This window comes from Balaenoptera borealis, assembly GCF_965194805.1.
Source record: "Balaenoptera borealis genome assembly, contig: HAP1_SCAFFOLD_248, whole genome shotgun sequence".
In the NCBI taxonomy this organism is placed as follows: domain Eukaryota; kingdom Metazoa; phylum Chordata; class Mammalia; order Artiodactyla; family Balaenopteridae; genus Balaenoptera; species Balaenoptera borealis.
The window spans coordinates 265773-280738 of NW_028123909.1; the positions used below are offsets into that span (position 1 = coordinate 265773).

General features: G+C 50.8%; 1 pseudogene across 1 annotated transcript in view; it reads right to left on the bottom strand.

Moving 5' to 3' along the window:
- Positions 1-9779: 9779 nt before the first annotated feature.
- Positions 9780-14966, bottom strand: part of LOC309621287 — a 47102-nt pseudogene continuing 41915 nt past the window's right edge. Inside the window, exon 2 of the transcript in view lies at positions 9780-10459. The product of the transcript in view is annotated as an uncharacterized misc_RNA (transcript). The remainder of the gene's footprint in view (positions 10460-14966) is intronic.

Genomic DNA, 14966 nt, shown 5'->3' on the forward strand with positions numbered 1-14966 from the left:
AATAGATAAATTTAAAAGTTAAATTTTTAAAAAGTTTATTTAAAAGATGAAAGAACTATTCCTACTATGTTGAATAGGAAGGAATATATCCTCCTGAATGTTGAATAGTAATATATCCTATTATATTGAATAAGGAAAACTAAAACTGTCTGTATCTGAAGATGAGATGATAATCTAAATGGAGAAAATACCAAGGAATCCACATAAAGCTTGAGAAATAATATTAGTTTGTAAATGTTTTAGAGTACAAGATCCACACAATTTTATCAAATTATATATTAATAACAAATGTGTAGAAGCTTAAATAAAAATATGTGATGCCATTTACAACTGACCTAAATAAATACTTAAATAGAAGCCCAATAAGACATTTATAGGACCTCTATACTGAAAATTACAAAATGCTGATGAAGAAAATTTTAAAAGTCCCAAACAAAGAGGGAGACATACCTTGTTCATGGATTAGAAAACACAACATAATAAAGCTGTCAATTCTCCCCAAGTTAAGAGGCTTAACACAATTACTCTTAAAATGCCCTCAAGGTTTTTGTGGATATAGACAAGCTTATTCTAAGATTTATATGGTAGGAAGAGGCTGAAGAATAGCTAAAACAATTTGTAAAGGAAGATTAAAATGGGAGGAATTAATCTACCCAATTTCAAGATTTCGCAGTAGTGATGGAGGGTAGATACATAGATCAATGGAATGGAACAGAGAACCCAGCAATAGACTGACACAAATACATTTAACTTGGTTTTGACAGCAGTGCAAAAGCTATCAAGGAAGAATAGACTTTTCAAAAAATGGTACTGAAACAGTTGGACATCCCTCGACAAAAACAAACAAACAAACAATGAACCTTAACCTAAACCTTACACATCTTACACAAAAATTAAATCAAAGTGGATCATAATCTTAAATGTAAAAGCAGGACATTTTTAGAAAAAAAAAATAGGAGAAAATCTTTGGCATCTACAACTAGGTGAATAATTCTTAGACTTGACACCGAAAGTATGATCAATAAAAGCAAAAACTGATCAATTGGATCTCATCAAAATGAGTTAAAAATGCTTCATAGAAGATCCTTTTAAGTGGATGAAAACTCAAATTACACAGTGGGAAAACATATTTGAAAATCCCATAGGAGACAAATGACTTGTATCTATAATATACAAAGAACTCTCCAAACAACTTAAAAAAATCCAACTAGAGAATAGGCAGAAGACAGGAACAGACATTTCATGGAAGAGAATAAACACATGGCAAAGAAGCACATGAAAAGATGTTCAACATCGTTAGCCATCAGGGAAATGCAAATTAAGACCATAATGAGATATCAGAGAATAACTAAAATTAAAGTATAGTGACAACATCAAATGCTAGCGAGTACGTAGAAAAATTATATCACATCACTGGTGGGAAAATAAAATGGTTTAGCCACTCTGAGAAACAGCTTGACAGTCTCTTTTAATCCTAAAAGTAGATTCACCCTACAATGCAGTAATTGTACTCTTGAGCATTTATCCAAAAGAAACAAAAACTTAATGAAGTTCCCACAGAAACTTACACATAAATGTTCATAGCAGTTTTATTTCTAATAGCCACAAACTGGCAACTCCCCAAATGTCTTTCAATGGGTGAATGTTGAAACAGATTGTGATAAAATCTTATGATAGAATACTACCGAGCAACAACAAGGAACAAATTATTAATATATGCAAAAATTGAAATGAACTTCAAGGGAATGATGCCGAGGGAAAAGTTTTTAAAAGCCAATCTCCGAAGATTAAGTAATTCATGATTATGTTTACATATTATTCTTAAAATAACAAAACTGTGGAGATGGAGAACAGATTAGAAGTTGCCAAGGGTTAGAGATGGGGGTAGAAGGTACAGCGGGGGAACTCTGTGAGGTTTTTGTGGTCCCAGTACAAATAATACAGCAATCTTGGTTTTAATCCCTAAAGATTTTTAAAAGCAATTCCTAGTAAGAGGTGTCCAGATATTTAGCAATGGCAGCAGATTAGAGGTATAGCTCCCCAACATGACAACTTCGAAAGAGATCTATACTATCAATACTAATTTAATGCATATGTTAATTTTTAAAAGGCCAGTCACAATACTTAAATGGTACATATCTTAACGATATTACTCTGGGTATCCAGCTATACCAGATGGACTAGCAGGATTTTCTGTCCATTCAATCTTATTTAAGACAGTAAATCTTATAATAAGACAGTTAAAAAAAGAAAAAGAAAAACAACAAACCTCAACTACAGTTGGATATTCTCACAGCAAGATGAGGTGAAAATACGTAGCAGCGGTTCAAAAGCTTAAGCAGTGGCACCTAAATTTGGCTGCACATTAGAATCCTCTGAAGCACTTTTTAAAAACCCTCACACCGACGGTTGGTCATGCTAGACCAATACAATCCTTTTAACTCTCCTCAGACGATGCCAATGTCTAGCCAGAACGGAGAACCAGCGGACTAAGCAGAAGGGGATGTTTCTACAAAGATCTCTTAACAATAAGTCCTCTCACCCAATCAAGATTTACCTCCCCGCAAAGGGGTAAAGAAGGCTAGATGTTGTCCATACTTGCTTAGCTTTAATTAGCACTTGTGACTTGCCCAAAACCTAGATCATGTTTCCCCTAAATTTCATGTTATTCCCTAAGTTTATCAAACCCAAGGCTAAGGGGTTTGCCAGGATGAGATTTTAAGTGCTCACACAGGGGAAGTCCCTGGCAAACCAGGACAGCGGTCACTCTACACTGCAATGTAAAGCATCCTAAATAACCCTGCCACTGCTCCCAGATACTAGTCTGTGCCAACCAGTGGAGAAAAGGCATTCTCCATTACTACCATGGCAAATGCTACTGTACTTACCTTGGCTAGTCCCTATCTTTTCCAGGCGCCACTCCCCTTCACCTGCTGGTGGACGCTTCGGCCAGCTGACAATGCAGATATTTTCAAACTTTAAGGTGAATAAAAATCATCTGGAGGGCCTGTTGTAACAGAGATCACTGAGCCCCACCAGAGTTGCTGATTCCATAGGGCTGGGACCGGGCCCTAAAACTTGAATATCTAACACATTATCAGGGGATGCTGGGAAAGCTGGTCAGGTAATGGTAAAGCTGGCCAGGAAAAAGAAACCCGACGTGTCAGATCATAAAGTATGGAAGGGCAAGCCCGCCGGCAGTCCAGGCCGGGGGGCGGGGGGGCGGACCTGGGTCCCCAGCCCTACAGGGCCAACGGCAGACCGGCTCGGGCGCCCCTCGGAAGCGCGGGGTCCCCGCTGCCGAGTCTGTGGCCCCGGCCGGCCCCGGCTCCCCTCTGCCCACCCTGCGCGCGGGGGCTGGAAACGGCCGCGGAGAACCAGGCAGGGCGGGAAGGGGGGCTCCAAAGAGGGTCTGGCGACTCGAGTCGCTCCGTTACTCGGTGGGCTCAGCGCGCGCCGTGGGGGAAGAGAGGTGGAGGTCCGGGAAGAGGGGACGGGCGGCACTCACGTAGACCAGCAGCAGCCATGGGTAGACGGCGGGCTCGGCCACCACGGGCGACTCCAGCCTCAGCTTCTCCCCCACGTTTTCGCGCGCGGCCCCCGCACCAGGCTAGTCTGGCGGTTGGGGGAGGGGCGGGGCGCCGCCGGCGGGGGCGGGACAGGCGGGCGGGCGGGCGGGAGGCTGAGGGGAGGGAGCCTGGCCTGGGCCTCAGCCGGCGCCGGCGCCGCCGCCGCCGCCGGCCTGCTCCCGTCCGGCCCCCGGCTCCCTCTTTGTGGTCACAGGCCCGGGGCCTCCAGCGCTGCTGCCAACTGGGGCCGGCGTGAGGCAAGCACAATGAGCCGGGGCCCAGCTGAACCACTCACTCGCGGCGAGCGCCTCCCGCCCCGTGGACCCGCCCCCACGCACGCACGTACGCACGTACGAACGCACGCACGTACGCACGCAAGCACGCACGCACGTCTTCAGCTGCCCCCCCGGCCACACCCACCGGCCCGAAGTGGAGACCCGGGGAGACCCCTCGGGGCCTGGGGTGGCGGGTTCGACTCCCGCCCTTGACGTACCGTGACACCTCCCCCCCAATATGTTTCTAGGTATTATATGTATATATGAATATACTATTATATACACACTTGCGTATGAATTTATATGTGTATGTACATGCGCATATTTACATATAGGGGTGTGTGTGTACACATTGTATATATGTATGTGTATATATCTTATATATATGATATATGTATGTATATATACGATGAATTTCTATATACAGTACATATATATTTTTATGCTATATGCTTTTATATGTAGGTGTATATGTGTGTCTATATGTATGTACGTGTATGTATTGCATATATTATATGTGTATGTATGTATACTGTCTATATGCACACCTAAATATCTTTGTATGTGTGTATATACATATGCTATATATGTACCTAGGTGTGTATATTGCATATGTTATACGTATGTGTACATACTGTATACATACCAACTATGCATTTTATATGTGTGTATGTATAGTGTATATGTATGTGTGTATTGTCTATATTGTGTGTATATGTGTGTATACATACTGTATATATACAAACTGCATTTTATATGTGTGTATATATGTATGTGTGTATTGTATATACTATATGTGTATATGTGTGTACGCATACTGCATATGTACACAGCTGTATATTTTTGTATGCTTGTACATATGTACGTGTGTGTGTATATACACACACACCCCATATGGATTCTGTTTGTCTGGAGAACCCTCACTGATACGGACACTTATGACAATTGAGTACCTGCTCTTTGCCAGCCAGGGAGCCAAAGGCTTGTCTTTCGGTGTCTCCCTTAAGTATCACGAGTCCCAGGAGGGAAGGTGATGCTGCTCCTACCAGTTGAGGTGCCTCAGGGTCAGTTAGGTGGACAGGGCGGGGGGCTGGAGCCTGGTGGAGCCCAGGTGGAGTTCTAGCAGCAGTACAGCCTAGCAGTCCCACTTCCCCGGGTGCTTCTCACAAAGACGCCGAGGGAGAGTCGGGACCTGAAGGAGGGAATGAGGAAGCTTCCGTGGGTCCGCAAGCCCAGACCAAGGCTGACTCGTCAAGAGTGTTAGAGGTCAGGACTGTGGTTACCCTGGGGGTGGGCTTACACAGAGCCATTCATATCCTGAAAAAGTATCCATTCTGCTCTTGTTTGTATGGTTACCCCCCTCCCCCAAATCTTTTAAAAACAGATTCTCTTGGTTGCTGGGAACACACACGGGGAAGTTGTGTGTGAGGGGGTATGATCCAGGGGACAGGGAGGATAAGCCCCCCACTCGTAGGGCAAGGAGTGGCTCAGCTTTGTGAGCTGAGGATGGCCCACGAGGTTCCAGAGAGAAGGGTCCCTGCTCCGTTCCTGCTCTGTGCACCCCATTCCCAGCCTGAGAAGCCCAGAGCCACCCACCCCCCCGCAACACACACACACCAGGGAGGAGAGCCAGTCACCCTGGCTCCCAGGCTCCGGCTCCAAGGCTCCCGGCACTAGGAGCTATTTTCAGCTTTCATGCCCTAGGACACGGCCAGAGCTATTGTCTCCGGAAACTCTCTGTCTGTCTCTCGCCCGGCCTCCCTCCCTTCCTCCCTCCCTCCTCCGCTTCTTCCCCTCCAGCTCCATCTGTCCTCCCCTCCACCCTGCATTTCTACCCAGGATGGCTCACAGACAGCTGCTCCCCGTGCCCACCTGCCACCATTCCATGGATGTCAAAGCAAGCCCTGGGGACTTCCCTGGAGGTCCAGTGATTAAGACTCCGAGCTTCCACTGCAGGGGACGCGGGTTCGATCCCTGGTCAGGGACATAAGATCCCACATGCCACATAGCACGGCCAAAACAAAATGAATAAATAAAGTTATAGTGATGAAACAGCCCTAGTGGTGCAAGGATGGGACGTATAGCTCTATGGTATAGAAAAAAGGTCCAGAAACAGATATATGAGAACTTGATATGATAGAAAGTGGGGAAATTAAGGAGTTTTCAATAAATGGCATTAGGACAATTGCATATCCATGTGGGGAAAAGTAAATTAGAAAAAAAAAAAAAGCAAGCCCTGGTCAGGTGTGACCTTGGGCCCAGGGCCATTGGCACAGGTTGTCATGTGGGATGTTCTTCCTTAGACTCCTCCCTCCCTCCTGTGTCACTGTCACTTCCTCCAGAACCTTCCTGGACTCCCCTCCACAAGCCCGGGGTGTGCCCTCACCCGCCCTGGATCACCAGAATTCCAATCCCGGCCCACCCTTCCCCGCCAGGTAGAGAACTGTGCATGGTCAATAAGACCGTAGAGGTCATTGGCCATTGCTATTGCAGCTGGAATTGTTACTGTGTTTAGATAGGGTGACCAACACCCGCCCCCAGTTTGCCCAGGACCGCTCAGGTTTGAGCGCTGGAACTCTGGGGAAACTCTCAGTCCCGGGGAACCCCAGAAGGCTGGTCAGCCTATTTAGGACAGATCTTTCACTTGATCTCCCAACCCCCGAGAGCCAGAAAGGGAATCTCCCCCCTCCTTCCATTGTAACCTTCATTCATTCATCCACTCATCCCTTTATTCAACTCCTTTATTCAGCAAGTATTTATGAAGCATCTACTACACAGCAGACACTCTTCTAGGTGCTGGGGACATAACAGCATCCCTGTCCTCAAAGAGCTCACGTTCTAGCGAGGGCAGCAAACAGTAAACTGAGAAGGTGTGATTTATTACATGGGGATGATGTCTCGGAGACCACTGCAGGGCAGGGGAGGTGGGAGAGGAAAGGGGCAGTTCTAAATGCAGGCGCTGACGGGATTGGGGCAGACCTTGCCCTGGGCCAGGCTGGTTGCTTCAACACAGCTGTCCTCGCCCAGAGCCATCCTGCCCCCGCCTCACCCAGTTCTTCCGTGATGTGTGGGGAAAATCTGTGGTTGTCACAACTGGGAGGGAGGGCCCCTGGAATCAAATGGGTGAGGCCAGGGATGCTGCTAAACCCCACACAGTGCCCAGGAGGGGCCCTCAGCAGAGGATGACCCGCCCCGAATAACCCCAGTGCCACGGGGGAGACCCTGCACTAATATTATTCAGACCCGCTGGTGCCCCGATTCCTGCACAGGCAGGGACTCTAACCGGGTCACCTCTGTATCCCGAGGTGACCTAGAGTGGGGCAGCCACGAGGGCTGAGATGAGTATCGGGGGTGAAATGACAAACCTCTGCACCCACTCTCCCCTCCGCACCCCAGGGGCGATGGTCTCTATCTCCTCCCCGTGCAGGTAGCTTTTCCCTGAGCCATTTCTTCTTGTCAAGGTCCCTGTCGCAGGTTGGGTTCCCCAAAGATGACGTTGAGAGCAAGGATTGGAGTGCAGGTGGTTGATGTGAGGCGTGCAGGAACAGATACAGCTGCCATAGGGTTCCACAATTCCACTCCCGGGCATAGATCCGGAGAAAACTCTAATTCAAAACTATACATACACCCCTGGCATTTCCCTGGTGGTCCAGTGGTTAAGAATCCATGCTTCCAGTGCAGGGGGCGTGGGTTCCATCTCTGGTCAGGGAACTAAGATCTCACATGCCGTGTGACAATAAAAGAAGAAAGAAAAAAGAAAGAAAGAAAGAGAGAAAGAGAGAAATAGAGAGAAAGAAAGAAAGAAAGAAAGAAAGAGAAAGAGAGAGAGAGAAAGAAAGGAAGAAAGGAAGAAGGAAAGAAGAAAGAAAGAAAGATACATGCACCCCAACGTTCATTGCAGCACTATTTACAGTAGCCAAGACATGGAAGCTACCTAAATGTCCACTGATGGATGAATGGATAAAGAAGATGTGGTACATATATACAATGGAATATTATTCAGCCATAAAAAGAATGAAATAATGCTATTTGCAGCAACGTGGATGGACCTAGAGATTATCATACTAAGTGAAGTAAGTCAGAAGAGAAAGACAAATATCATATGATCTCACTTATATGTGAAATCTAAAATACGACACAAATGAACGCGTCTACAAAACAAAAACAGACTCACAGACATAGAGAACAGACTTGTGGTTGCCAAGGGGGAGAAACAGTGAGGGAGGGTTGGATTGGGAGTTTGGGGTTAGCAGATGCAAACTATTAAATATAGGATGGATAAACTACAACGTCCTACTGTCTAGCACAGGGAACTATATTCAGTATCCTGTGATAAGCCATAACGGAAAAGAAAAAAGTTTTATTTATAGGTTCCATCCCTAACTGAGCTGGCCCATCCCCTCCCATGTTTCTAAGTGCAGCCCGAGGCTGCAGACTTCCCACCGTGGTCTTCAGCTCCAGAGCAAGCCACCTGCGAACCACCCACATCTTCCCAGGGGCTGGCAACTCTCCTTTGCTACTGATTCCAAGACACATCCAAATAGCAAAAATGTGACCATGAAAAGAAACTCAGGCATGTTCAAATCAGGGAAATAACATTCTTAGCTCTGTTCAGTACTCGCTTAATTTTACAAGAGCTTAGAGTTACAAAAAAGTTGCAAAGATCTGTACAGAGTGTACAGAGTGCCGTGGACCCTGACCCAGTACCCCTATTTCCAACTCATTAGTACCTTAGTGTGACATGTTTATCCAACTAAGGAACCAAGATGGATACATTGTTATTAACTAAAGTCCACACTTTATTAGAATTTCCCTAGTGTTCCCCTAACATCCTTTTTCTGTCCCAGTCTCCTCTGGGCTGTGACATTTCTCAGACGTCGCTGGGTTTTGATACCTTGAAAGTTTTGAGGAGGACTGGTCAGGTGTTTTGTCCCTCAATTTGTTAGTCTGTTTGTTTTCTGATGTTTTCTTATGGTTGGTCTGGAGTTATGGGGTTTGGGGCGGAAGACCCAGACAGAGATAAAAATGCCATTCTCCTCAGGTCACATCAAGGATACACACCATCAACGGGACTTATGACAAACGATTTTACCCTTGATCACCTGGCCAGTATTGTCTTTTTTTTCTTGCTGCGTTGGGTCTTCGTTGCGTGTGGGCTTCTGTAGTTGTGGCACGGGGGCTCAGTAGTTCTGGCTCCCAGGATCTAGAGTGCAGGCTCAGTAGTTGTGGCCCACGGGCTTAGTTGATCTGCGGCACCTGGGATCTTCCCGGACCAGGGCTTGAACCTGTGTCCCCTGCATTGGCAGGCGGATTCTTTTCTTTTCTTTTTTTCTTTTGCAACCAAAACGTTAATCCCAAGGATTCTCACAAAACATATTACAAATGACAGCATGAAAAAAAAAATTGCACAGTAACTCAAAGTTCAGCTCTACAATATACTCTTAATCTGGCAGGACATTGGTATCTTGATAATCTCAAATTTCCAAAAAATATTACAAAGAGCTATGTATTCATGTACAGCAATCACAGAGGGGACGTATGACCTAACTCAAAGGTAAACTAACTTCCTTGAAACTTCTTAGATTTTAAACTCCCTGGACAATCTCTTGTCCGGTGTGAAGACTAGTGGAATTTTTAAACCTCTAATCTAGGGTAAGGGTGCGGCTTTCATTTTTACCTGCTGGCTTGGGTTCACAGCACCTTTTAAAGACTGCTTGCTTAACTACAGCTGCATACCATATCCCAGCTACAGAAAGTCTTTTCAATGTTTGCCAGTGTTGTTTCCATAATAGTAAACATCACACTTTAGGTGGGCAGGAGTTAGAGTTTTATTATCAGTCTAGGCAAGACCAAAAATTCAAAGCAAGTTCAATTTTGCTTAAGGGAACATTGTAAGGTAACAATTCTTCATATTACATGCCTCCCAGGACCCATTTCAAACCATAGAGAATGACACCTTTATGTGTCACTGTCCCAAGAGACAAACAAATGTGAACAACTAAAACATTTAAAAAGTGCACCAAGCTTCGGAAGTCTCAAACAAAACTTGAATTTTCTGTACATACTCCTGCCAAATGAAGTTATTGCCTGTACACCACTCCTCTTGCAAAGTGGTCTTCTATTTCCTTTCATCTGACCTAGATCGGCTAGGAGACCTAGAGAAAGATCGGGACGGCTTGTGATTTCTCTCTTGGGACAGGGATCTCTCTCTTCTCCTATATCTAGAAAGGGACCTGCTCTGGCTGACGGAGAAGGCTCTCCATCTTGGAGATGTGTGGGAGGTGGAGGACTCCTCCTCCCATAATCATCTCGAGGGCGACGACCCCAAGAAGGAGGCGGTCACGATTTCGACTTCTCTTTTCCCCATTCGACAGGTCCACTCTTACTCGGCAGCCACATAGTGTTCTCCCATCTAGTTCTCGGACAGCATCGGCTGCATCTCGGGGATCTTCACATTCAACGAGAGCGAAGCCGGGAGGGTTTTTAGCACCCCACACACTTCAGAGTGGTCCATAATAGCCTAAAGCTCGTTCCAATTCAGCCTTGTTACCACTGTTTCCAAGATTCCCTACATAAACTTTACAGTCCAACGGACAGGAATCACGTTGCAAGACCCTCGTGGCTCCTGGGTTTCACGGGCCACAGGGTGGTCCCGGGCCTCTAGAATCTGGTAGCTGAATCTGCTCGCACAAGCTGTCCTGTGGGGATGCGTTTTCCCCTATGTGTCCAGCCCGGGGCCCTGCTCTCTTGGCCCGGCCTCCCGGGTGAGAGGGTGAACCCCAGCTCCCTGGAGCAGACACTCAGAGCCCTGGTGACCGGACTCACGGCTGACGGGGCTGGAGCGGCGGCTGGACACGTGTGGCCAGCCTGGTGGTGTTTGGCCCCGTCTGCAGTTCCAGTTCCAGCTGAGAAAGAGCCTCCCTGTGTTACTTTCTCCTGGTTGTGTAAGGATCCCCGGTGTCATTTGACAGAAATGTAGACGGTGTGTTCTTTCTCTCTTTTCTCCCTGCTTCCTCTCCTCCCTCTCTGCCTCCCTCTCTCCCTGTACCTCTTTCCCTGTTCCGCTCTCCCTCTACCTCTTTCCCACTCCCTCTCTGTCTCTCCCTCTGTCTCTTCCTCTCTCCCTCCCTCTCTCCCTCTCCCTCCCTCTCCCTCTCTCTTTCCTCTCCCTATCTCCCTCTCTCCTCTCTCCCTCTTCCCTCTTCCTCTCCCTCTTCCCTCTGCCTCTTTCCTCTGCCTCTTTCCTCTCCCTCTTCCCTCTCCTCTTTCCCTCTCCTTCTCTCCCTCCCCCTCTCTCCCTCTCCCTCTCTCCCCCCTCTCTCCCTCTTCCTCTCTCCCTCTCCCCTGTCTCTGCCTCTCCCTCCGTCTCTCCCTCTGGGAGGGAGTGAGGGAGATGGAGAGATGGAGGGAGCGGGAGAGTTGGAGGGAGAGGGAGAGGGAGAGGGAGAAGAGGGAGGAGAGGGAGGGAGGAGACGTCTCTCCCTCCCTCCCTCCCTCTGCCTCCCTCCCTCTCCTCCCTTTCCCTCTCCCTCCGTCTCTCCGTCTCCCTCACTCCCTCTCAGAGAGGGAGAGACGGAGGGAGAGGCAAAGACAAGGGAGAGGGGGAGAGGGGGAGAGGGAGGGGGAGAGAGAGGGGGGAGAGAGGAAGAGCTCTCTTCCTCCCTCCCTCTCCCTCTCTCCTCCTTCTCTCCCTCTCTCCCTCACCCTCTCTCCCTCTCCCTCCCTCCATCACTTTCCCTCCTTCTCCCTCTCCCTCTCTCCCTCCCAGAGAGGGAGAGACAGAGGGAGAGGGAGAGGGAGAGGGGGGAGACAGGGACACGGAGAGGGAGGGAGGGAGGGAGGGAGACAGAGAGGGAAGCAGGCACCCTCTCGCCTTCTCCCTCTCCCTACCTCCTTCTCCGACTCCCCCTCTCCTCTCCCTCTGTCTCTCCCTCTCCCTCCCTCCCTCTAGGAGAGGGAGAGGGAGAGGAAGGGAGGGAGAGGGAGAGAGGGAGGGGGAGGGAGACGGAGAGGGAGAGACGTCTTGTCCTCCTTCCCTCTCCCTCCCTCGCCCTTTCCCTTCCTCCCTCCCTCTCCCTCCCTCTGTCTCACCCTCTCCCTCCCTCTGTCTCTCCCTCTCCCTCACTCCCTCCCAGAGAGGGAGAGATGGAGGGAGAGGGAGAGACGAGGGAGAGGGGGAGAGGGAGAGAGGGAGGGGGGAGGGAGGGAGAGGGAAGAGGGAGAGTGGGAGAGAGGGAGAGAAGGAGGAGAGAGGGAAAGGGAGGAAGAGACCTCTCTCTCTCTCCCTCTCTCCGTCTCTCCCTCTCTCCCCCTCTCTCTCCCTCTCCCTCTCTCCCTCTCCCTTGTCTCTGCCTCTTCGTCTCTCTGTCTCTGGGAGGGAGTGAGGGAGATGGAGAGACGGAGGGAGAGGGAGGAGAGGGAGCGAGGAAGAGGGAGAGAGGGAGGGAGAGAGGGAGAGAGGGAGGGAGAGAGGGATAGAGGGAGGGAGAGATGTCTTTGTCTTTCCCTCCCTCCCTCTATCCCTCTCTCCCTCTCCCCCCTCCCTCTCCTGCTCCCTGTCCCTCTCCCTCCCTCTATCCCTCTCTCCCTCTCCCACCTCCCTCTCCTGCTCCCTGTCCCTCTCCCTCCACCTCCTTCCCTCTCTGGAGAGGGAAGGAGGTGGAGGGAGAGGGAGAGGGAGCACGAGAGGGAGAGAGGGAGAGGGAAAGAGGTATAGGAAGAGCGGAACAGGGAAACAGGGACAGGGAAAGGGGGACAGGGAGAGAGGGAGAGGGAAAGAGGGAGAGGGAGAGGGAGAGCAGAGCAGGGAAACAGGGACAGGGAAAGAGGGAGGCAGAGAGGGAGATGGAAACGGGGAAAGGGAGGGGGGACGGATAGAGGGAGAGGGAGAGAGGGACAGGGAAAGAGAGACAGGGATGGAGGGAGGGAGAGAGGGACAGGACAGGGCAAGAGGGACAGGGAGAGAGGGAGGGAGAGAGGGAGGGAGAGAGGCAGAGGGAGAGATGGAGGGAGAGTGAGAGGCAGGGAGGTAGAGGGAGGGAGGGAGGGAGGGAGACAGAGAGGGAGACAGGGAGAAGGGCTGATGGGGGCTCCCTCCCCCTCCCATCCTCTGCCCACTGCTTTCTCTTTTTTCTGCTTCAACAAACACCAGGCGCCTTTCAGATCAGCCCTGAAGTCAACGTTGATGCTTGGGACGGCCTGACCTCCCCACTGCCTTCCAGCCCAGGACCACAGCTGGGAGATGAAGTCTGCGGGGCCCTGGGGGGGGGGGCAGCGGCGGCGGAGGTGGTGGAGGCAGGCACCTCCTCTGACGCCCAATCTCTCCTCCTTTACGAGGCAGCCGCCAGCTCCCCTCCCTGACTCCCCAAGATTTGGGGCCATTTTAATATGTGTCGATAATGCCATGAGCTGCTATTTAACTTTTCCACGAGGACCCATCTCCCGAAATGCAGTGGTTTTCAGGCTTGGCTGCACTAGAGAACCCCCAGGGAAAGGAGAGACGTCTGTACCTCCCTCTCTCTCCCTCTCCCTCCGTATCTCCTTCTGGCTCTCTCCCTCTCCTTCTGGGGTGATGCCCGATGAGCTCAGATTCGCAGATGTTCCCCCCATCCCCTCTCTGTGCCTTGCGTGGGGCCTGGGCCTTCTCACTGTGGCCCGGGAACAGCCTCGACATTCAGACATCGGTTCCTGCAAGGACACTTGCGTTTGGTCCATACCGCATGTGGCTGCAGTCTGTGCTTCTCCCGTTTAGCATCTTCAGTAGATGGGGGCTGTGCATGAGCCCTTCATCTTCCCCGCAGACACCACTGGTGCTTGCTCGGCCTCGCGGGTGATGTCCACGGGGGACAGACCTGTGTCCCCACCTTCTTGGGCTGCAGACAGGCCACGTTGGTCCTGTGGTGACTGGGGGCTCCCAGGAGAACCCCACCGCAGACCCAGAGAGGTGGCCCCAGAGAAGGTGGCGTACGCCTGGGGCCAGGCCTCACCAGCCAACCACGGGCCACCTGCAGCAACAGGTCTCTCGCCGTCCAGGGGCTGGGTGTTCGGGCGCCGTGGGGATGAGCTGCTGTCTGCACGGCAGCCAAGTTTGTATTGTTGAGCCCGGGGAGGCCCCTGGGTGGCTCCTGGAGAGCCTGGTCACATTTCTTCCTGCCCTTGGCCTTAGAGCTCATCATGGTTCACGCCGTTTCTGGTTCCAAAAGGACCTGTGTTCATAAAGACCACATGTTAGGACAGCACCAAAGTGTCTAGAAATCCAGGCCAGGAGGAGGAGGGAGGGGGTTTGGCTGTGCCCGCCAGTGGCCTGAGAGCCCTCCCACCCACAGAGACCTGGCCCGGGGCCTGTGGGGAGGGCGTGGCCCACGGTCCCCAGCGCTGGCTGTCTCTGGGTTCCAGGAGAACTGCGCGATCCTCGGGGAGCTGGTAAGGCTGTAGGCTCAGAAGTCCCGCCTGCTGGGATTCAGCACGCGTGCCGACTCTGTGCTGGAGATGAACATGGCCAAGACCAGCCAGGTGGTGGCCACTTTCCTAGGTAACCCCGCCTCCCCGAGTCCCAGTGGGGACGGGGGTCAGGTGGACCTTGACTGGACGTGGTGCTGCCTGAGACCCCACTGTGTCAGCCCTTGGGGGTCGCCTTCCCCAACCCTTCATTCTGCCTCGAGGGGCGTGGGGTGGGGGGCGGCTGGGCGGCTGCCACAGGGACATAGCTGAGCCTCTCCCCTCCGCCCGCAGATGAGCTGGCCCAGAAGCTGAAGCCCCTCGGGGAGCAGGAGCGGCCGTGATCCTGGAGCTAAAGAAGGCTGAGTGCCAGAGGCGGGGCCTGCACTTTGACGGGCCCATCAACGTCTAGGACCTGCGCTACTACATGAACCAGGGGGAGGAGACGCGCTACCACGTGGACCAGTACCTGCTCAATGAGTCCTTCCCCATGCAGGTGGTCACGCGCGGGCGGCTGGGCATCGCCCAGGAGCTGCTGGGGCTGACCTTCGACCTGGAGGAAGGCGCCAACATGCGTCACGAAGATGAAGATGTGAGGCTCTACACGGTCCGGGACGCGGCCTCGGGCAAGGTCATCCATCAGCAAGTTCTACCTGGACCTCTACCCTCGGTGCATGCGTGGGGG